This window comes from Artibeus jamaicensis, unplaced genomic scaffold (genome assembly GCF_021234435.1).
Source record: "Artibeus jamaicensis isolate MK-2021 breed Jamaican fruit bat unplaced genomic scaffold, CSHL_Jam_final contig_525, whole genome shotgun sequence".
NCBI classification, from domain to species: Eukaryota; Metazoa; Chordata; class Mammalia; order Chiroptera; family Phyllostomidae; genus Artibeus; species Artibeus jamaicensis.
In genome coordinates, this window is record NW_026521874.1 from 13,737,630 (window position 1) to 13,744,370 (window position 6,741).

At 51.9% G+C, this 6,741-nt stretch overlaps 1 protein-coding gene across 2 annotated transcripts in view; it reads right to left on the reverse strand.

Annotated features, from left to right (window-relative positions):
* Positions 1 to 5,399, reverse strand: part of TPST2 (tyrosylprotein sulfotransferase 2) — a 44,548-nt gene extending 39,149 nt beyond the window's left edge. Inside the window, exon 1 of one of the 2 annotated variants that reach the window (XM_037153273.2) lies at positions 5,300 to 5,399. The gene's annotated coding sequence lies outside the window, so the exon portion shown is untranslated. The remainder of the gene's footprint in view (positions 1 to 5,299) is intronic. The other variant, XM_037153272.2, reaches the window with a different exon arrangement.
* Between the last annotated feature and the right edge of the window lie 1,342 nt (positions 5,400 to 6,741).

Consider the following 6,741-nt stretch of genomic DNA (forward strand, 5'->3'; position numbering starts at 1 on the left):
TCACAGCAGACAGACTGAGGCTGGCCCTGGACATCTCACTGCGGGTTACAGCTGGCTCACAAAGGGGCACGCTCCAAAGTCCAAAGAGCCTGTCTGAACAGGGCCCCACATTTTGCCCAGTGACAAGGCAGGTGCTCTACCCCCATCCCTTCCCGTCCCACAACCCCGGGTGCTGGGTCAGATTCGCACCTCTGTGCTGCAGATGAGAAAACTGATGGGTAGGGAAGGCCACCAATGGACCCGGACACACAAACCCTAAAAGGAGCAGCAGGCCTGAACCAGGGAAGGAGGGACCTTGGGGACCAGAGATGGGGGCTCCTCATCCAGGGAGTGTGGAACAGGGACAAGCTTCCAGTGCATTGAAAGCCTTGAAGGTTTTTAGTGGCAGAAAAGGCATCAGGAGACCTCAGGGAGCCTCTGATACCCCAGAAATGCAGAGCTGGAAGGACTCTTAGGAAGCAAAGAAAGCAGTGGTTAACAAGAAAAGTGCTCCTAAAGCAATGGAAGTGTTTGTTCAAGTGACACCTGGACAGGTCCGTGGTATCCTCGGGGCTGTGACGACTGCACTGGGCCAGAGGGCCCTTGGGGCCGGCAGGGCACCCACATGATGGTGGGGAGAGGTGCCCAGGAGAGCCCAGGGTCCGTCTGAGGGGCAGCTTCAGGCCGCTCCAATTTGGCCCAAGCTCCTGAGTTTCCAAGAGAAGTGAGAAATTGGAATTATTCTCTAAAAAATATTTGACTGTTGGCTCAATTTAAAATGAAACATCACAGGTGCCAAACAAAAACCACCCTGTGAGTTGAAACCAGTGACTGGCAGCTTCTTTTCCAGCCCAATGCACACATTTCATGGGGAGAAACTGAGTCTCGAAGAGGGGAAGCACTTGCCCAATGAGACCCAGTGCTTTTGGAGGAGCGCTGGGACTCCACGGCCCCCAAGCTCTCGCTCACCCCCCAACTGTGCATGGGAGCGTGGGAAGGAGGAGGGAGCGGGAGGAAGGAATCTCGATTTCACAAGCCGAGAGCCTGCTTTCTCTGTCCACCCAGGGAAGAGTGTGGACAAAGGGACAGGGATGGACATTTATTAGTAACACACAATGTTATAACACACACAGTAATAACTATATACCAATGGGAAAATAACTGACATCTTCTGAGTGTTTCCTATGTGCTGGGCATCAAGACAGAGCAGGGACACGGGGTAAGATGGTAGTTAAGAGTGTAGACTCTGGATTGAAATCCTGTCTCTCCCACTGCCCAGCTGGGTGACTTTGCGCGAATTACTTCACCTCTCTGTGCCTCAGCCTGTTCATCTCACAGGGCTGTTGGGAGAGGCGAATGAGTTAAAGTACATAAAAGGCATTTGTAATGACTACCTTTTGACAGCTGGCTCACAAAGGGACACGCTCCAAAGTCCAAAGAGCCTGTCTGAACACGGCCCCATATTTTGCCCAGTGACAGCGTAAGTGCTCTACCCCCATCCCCTCCCATCCCACAACCCCAGGTGCTGGGTCAGATTTGCACCTCTGTGCCACAGATGAGAAAACTGATGGGTAGGGAAGGCCACCAATGGACCCAGACACACAAACCCTAAAAGGAGCAGCAGGATTTTAATGCAGATTCCCAGCCTCTGAGCAGGCGACCACTGAGCCCGCCTTCTGGCCACAGCAGCCTGGGAGAAATGTCTGGTTGCCTCAAGAATCCACTTGGCAAAGGCCGGACACCCTGTCTTGCTGCCCGCCATCCGAGCACAGGACACCATGCGGCTCCGCCCCAGGCAGCAGCCCCAGGCGCACCCCAGGGCACATGGCACTACCCTCCAAGGTCCTCCCCTGCAATTTCCCAGGCCTGGCCCAGCTGTAGGGATACTCTGAATGAATCATTCCCAGGAATCCTCAGGCCACAGCCCCAGGTGAAGGATACCGGAGAAGGGGTGTGGCAAGGGGTGGGCATCCCAAAACTTTCTCTGGAGAGGCCTCAAACTGGGCCAAAGTATTTACAGAGAGCAAGGGGCCTTGCAGGCAGCAGAACAGGTGGAAAGTGGGGAGAACAGGAGCTGTGGCTACCCAGACAAGCTTCCACAATGCCACATGGCCAATCCTAGGCACAGGCCACATCTAGGCTCTCAAATCACCAATCCTGGCCAAATGTAAAATGCCACTCTTTCTACAAATGGATCCACAAAGTCACATCGGTAACAGTCTCCCTGCTCGTCTTCCTGTATCCTTTCTGGCTCAGTCCATGCCCATTCTCCAACAGGGCACACTGAGGCCTAGTCTCCTCAACCCAGTTTCCACTTCCCCAGGCTCCCCAGTTCTTCCCACACAGGGATTTGGGATTAAAAAGGCAAGAAAGGAAAAGTATACACAAATGAATAAAAGCAGGAGAGGCCAGATAGAGCAGCCACACCAGAAGGCCTGGTCTTGAGTGTCTCACTGAAGGCACTCGATGGCCACCAGGAAAGTTCGACTTCAGAACGAGCATGGGGGGCCTGTGTGGGCAGGATCAGGTTTCCTCTGGAAGCCAAGGGACAGGCCTTCCCCGTGGATTGCAGCCTAGGAAACCCAAGGGTCTCCCTGGCCTCTAGGATCAGCAGCTCTCAAGGGGACCCTCCACCAGCTTGGGATGTGAAGGTCCAAGCAGTTTACACCTTTCCTTTGACCCCACCCGCAGGTTCCTAACAGGTCCTGTCCAGGTCCTAGGGCGGGTGCTGTGAGGCCCTGGGTTCCTCACTGCCTCCTCTTCTCCCGCCCAGGGCCTGGGTGAATACCCTCGGCAAGTATTTGTCACTGTTACAGAAAAGGACAAAGTGCACACGCACCACAGGCTAAGGACAGGCTTGACCTGCTTCCCTGACTGATGGTCCCAGAGATGTTGCTGATGACCCGAGGGCACTCCCTATTCTGCTCACGAGGCCCTTAAATTCATGCGTGTGAGAAAATAATCTATAACTTAGCGTATCAGAGCCAGGGATTTTAGAGATTATAACTACTTAAGAGAAGACTCAAATTTATGCAAGATTATCAGAACCCTCATACGCTGCTTTGGAATGCACGATGGTGCAGCTGCTTTGGAAAACAAAGAATTATCATGTGACCCAGTAACTCCACTCCTAGGGGACAGTACCATCCTAGAGTATACATGAATGTTCATAGCAGCATGATGCATAAGAGCAAAAAAGTAGAAGTAACCCAAACATCCATCAACTAATACATGATAAAAGAAACCTGTGGTCTACCCACACAATGAAATATTATTCACCTATAAAAAGTAATGAAGTGCTGACCGGTGTGGCTTAGCTGGTTGGGCATCCTCCCACAAAGCAAAAGGTCACCAGTTCAATTCCTGGTCAGGGCACAGGCCCAGGCTGCGGTTTCGGTAGCCCTTTGGGGCACATACAAGAGGCAATTGATCAATGTTTCTCTCTCACGTGAATACTTCTCTCCCTCTCTTTCTCCCTCCCTTCCCCTCTCCCTAAATATAAATAAAGTCTATCAAAAAATTAATGAAATACTAAAAAAGGGAAGTACTGATACTATCACATGGATGAACCGGTCACAAAAGGGCACACAATGCATGATTCCAGGAAATGCCCAGCACAGAGAAATATACACAGAGACAGGAAGTATTAGTGGCTGCCGGGTATGGGGAAGGAGGGATTGAGAAGTGACTGCTGATGGTTCCAGGTCTCTTTTACAGGGATGAAAATGTTCCAGAATTAGATGCAATGTTCTGGAATTAGATAGCTGCACAACTCTGAATATCCTAAGAACTACTGAACTGAATACTTTAAAATGGTGAATTGTATGGTATACGAATTATATCTCAATAAAGCTACTATAAAACCAATCACATGAGGTTTTCAAAAATCAGGTGATAGAAACCTACATATTACGTACAATATGGGGTGTGATGGGGTAAAATGGTTAACAACTGAACCTAATATTACAGTTATGGAAACTGAGGCTGGGTGAGAAAGAATGACTCACCCAGGCCACATCACTAGTCAACCAGAGTGAGCCATGCCTAAATCTGCCCAAATCCAGATGCTTGGCCTAACCACCAGGACACTGGGCTGGAATGAAAGGATATGAGATGGGGTACGTAAGAGATGTCCACTCATCAGTGTGGGAGACAGACCTGCAAGGAAATTGGTACGTGAGGTCAAGGCCCAGCTACCTCTTTGGGGTTCAAAACAGGAAGCACACAACAGTGCCTGGGGAATACCAAGGAAGGCTTCCAGGACAGGGTGCTAAGAGAGGAGACTTCCGAAGGATGAGTAGATTTGGCCAGCCCCATCTCCAACATCCATGTAGGACCAAAAACCAGGAGGTCTTAGGGTGAGTTTAAGCTCTGCCACATCCTAGCTGTAGTACCTAAGGCCACGGACAGGTGACCTATCCGAGCCTCAGTTTCCCCATCTGTAAAAGCCGAAGGGGCAGGGCGATAGGCACAGTGCTTTCTAAGGCCTGCTGAATCAAGTGCTTCTCACTCTTCCTCCCAAGGGCACGGACCTTTGCGTGTTTTCCCACACAATAATAAAGACTGCCGGGTCAGGCGTGCCCAGCCTCGGTGACGCTCCTAAGCCCCGGTTTTATGAGGCACCTTCCGTTCAGCTCATCCTGATAGGGGGAGGTTGCCGGTAGACGGGATTCTCTGGCCAAAATTCACCCCACTCCTCCCGCGTGACCCCTAAATTCATGAGGGTCTCCCTTACCCCATGTTTTCCGCGCGCCCGTCCCCCGCAAGCGATAGCCACCTCCCAATGCCCCCACTTTTGAAACGTCTCGTAACTCCACGACGGCTGCAAGTTAACTTGCACGCGCCCCCCGTCCGTCCTGGCGCCCGCCTGGGGGTGCCCGCAGCCGGGGAAAGGTCCCAAGACTCGGATGGCGGTGACACGCCGAGCTTCCCCAACTCCCCGCCCTCCGCCACACACACACACACACACACACACACACACACACACACACACAAACACACACATACTCATACACACACACATACACACAGAACCACAGAACGCCTCGGGTGCAGAGTACAAAGCGGGACGCACGGGTATTGGACTGGGTCTCTGCCGCACCACGAGGAAAGCGCTAGGAGCGCCAGCGGGTGGGGATCTCCGAACCAAGCGCCCGCGTTGCCTCCCTGCCTGCACCCAGCCCCGGAGCCCCGGCAGCCGTGCCGGGCCCGGGAGACACCGCGAGGGCGGAGGGCTCCCCAGGGCCCGAGGCCGACCCGCGGACGGCCCCCTACCGGTGGCTGCTGCCGAGGCTCCCCGTGCCGCCCCAGGGCCACCTACCGTGCGGAGAAGCATCTAGGCGGCCCTTGCGACCAGCGAGCTACTCCTGGCTCGCCAGCCGCCAGGGCCGGGGTAGGCAGGGGCGGCACCCGCGCGGGGGGCGGGGGCCACGGCGCCGTGACGTCACGCCGGGGCGGGCCCGTGGAAGCCACGCCCATGACTTTTCCCCCACCCCCCCGTCGACCCGCCTCCAGGCTACGCAATGGGGAGGGGCCCCGGGAGGTGACCCCCAACCCCGGAAGCCTTGGTCTGACTGTTGGCTTACTCGCAGCGTCTGCGCTCACAGTTTTTTACTCCCGAGGCAGTTCTGTTCAAGAGACGTTCGCTTCTGTCTATGAGCAAGGAGCAGAATGATCGCCAAGAAGTGATGGCTTTCTAGAACTAGACCAGAAAACTAGACTAGAACCTGAGCAGGGTGCATTTACGCTACTGTTAGTATAAAATAAAAAAGAGGGAGGGAATATATATATATAAATATATGAGAGGTTCTCAAGGAGGAGATGATGTTGCCCTGCCCCTTTTACCTACAGGGACACTTGGCAATGTCTGAAGACATTTTTGGTTGTTATAGTCGGGGGCGGGGGGGGGGGGAGGCTTGTCATAGCGTCATCTAGTGGGTAGAGGCCTGGAATGTTGCTAAATGTCCTGCGATGAACAGGACAGCCCCCTTTCCCTGTCCAACCTGAAAGGTAGATTGCTCTGAGTTTGAGAAACCCCGATATACATGAATAAAATAAAACTTCAGGCTGGTAGAGCTCAGCTCCGCCTACCATATTTAATGTCTCTGTGCCTCAGTTTCTCCTTCTATAAAATGGCATATAATAGATCTATGTATGCATAAATGCATATGCACCAAATACCTGAAGGAAGGAGAGGAAGGAATGCAGCTTACTTTTCACAGAAAACCTTTGTTGTTTGTTCTGTTGGAATTTTTAATTTTTACTGTAGGTCTATGTTACCTATTTAAAATAAATATTAGTAATAGTTACAACCATAACAACAAACATTTTATATCTATATAAAAATCACCTGCTAAGCTCCAGGCACTGCTTTAAATACTTTATACATTTAAAGCTCTGATAGCCTTGTATTAGGTCCGTCATCATCCCCATCTTACAGCTAAGGAAATCAAGGCATTCAGATATTAAGTGATTGCCCATGGGCAGCTGTGAGTTCCTCCATAACTCATACATTGATTCATTCAGATGTCCAATAAATGGAGCCCGCCTTGCAGAAAGCGCTGGAACGACAAAACGGAATGCCCTGCCTTCATGGAGCCAGCTGTTAATGGCCTGGAATCAATAGACCAATATCATCTAGTGTTGATTGTGCACATATTAGAGGTTTTGTATGACTAGCTGCATTGTAGCCCTGCTGGGCGTTTTATAACGTTCCTTTGTGGGTGGAGAAATAGAGATCAAGGGAAGAGGCCAGAGCAAGGC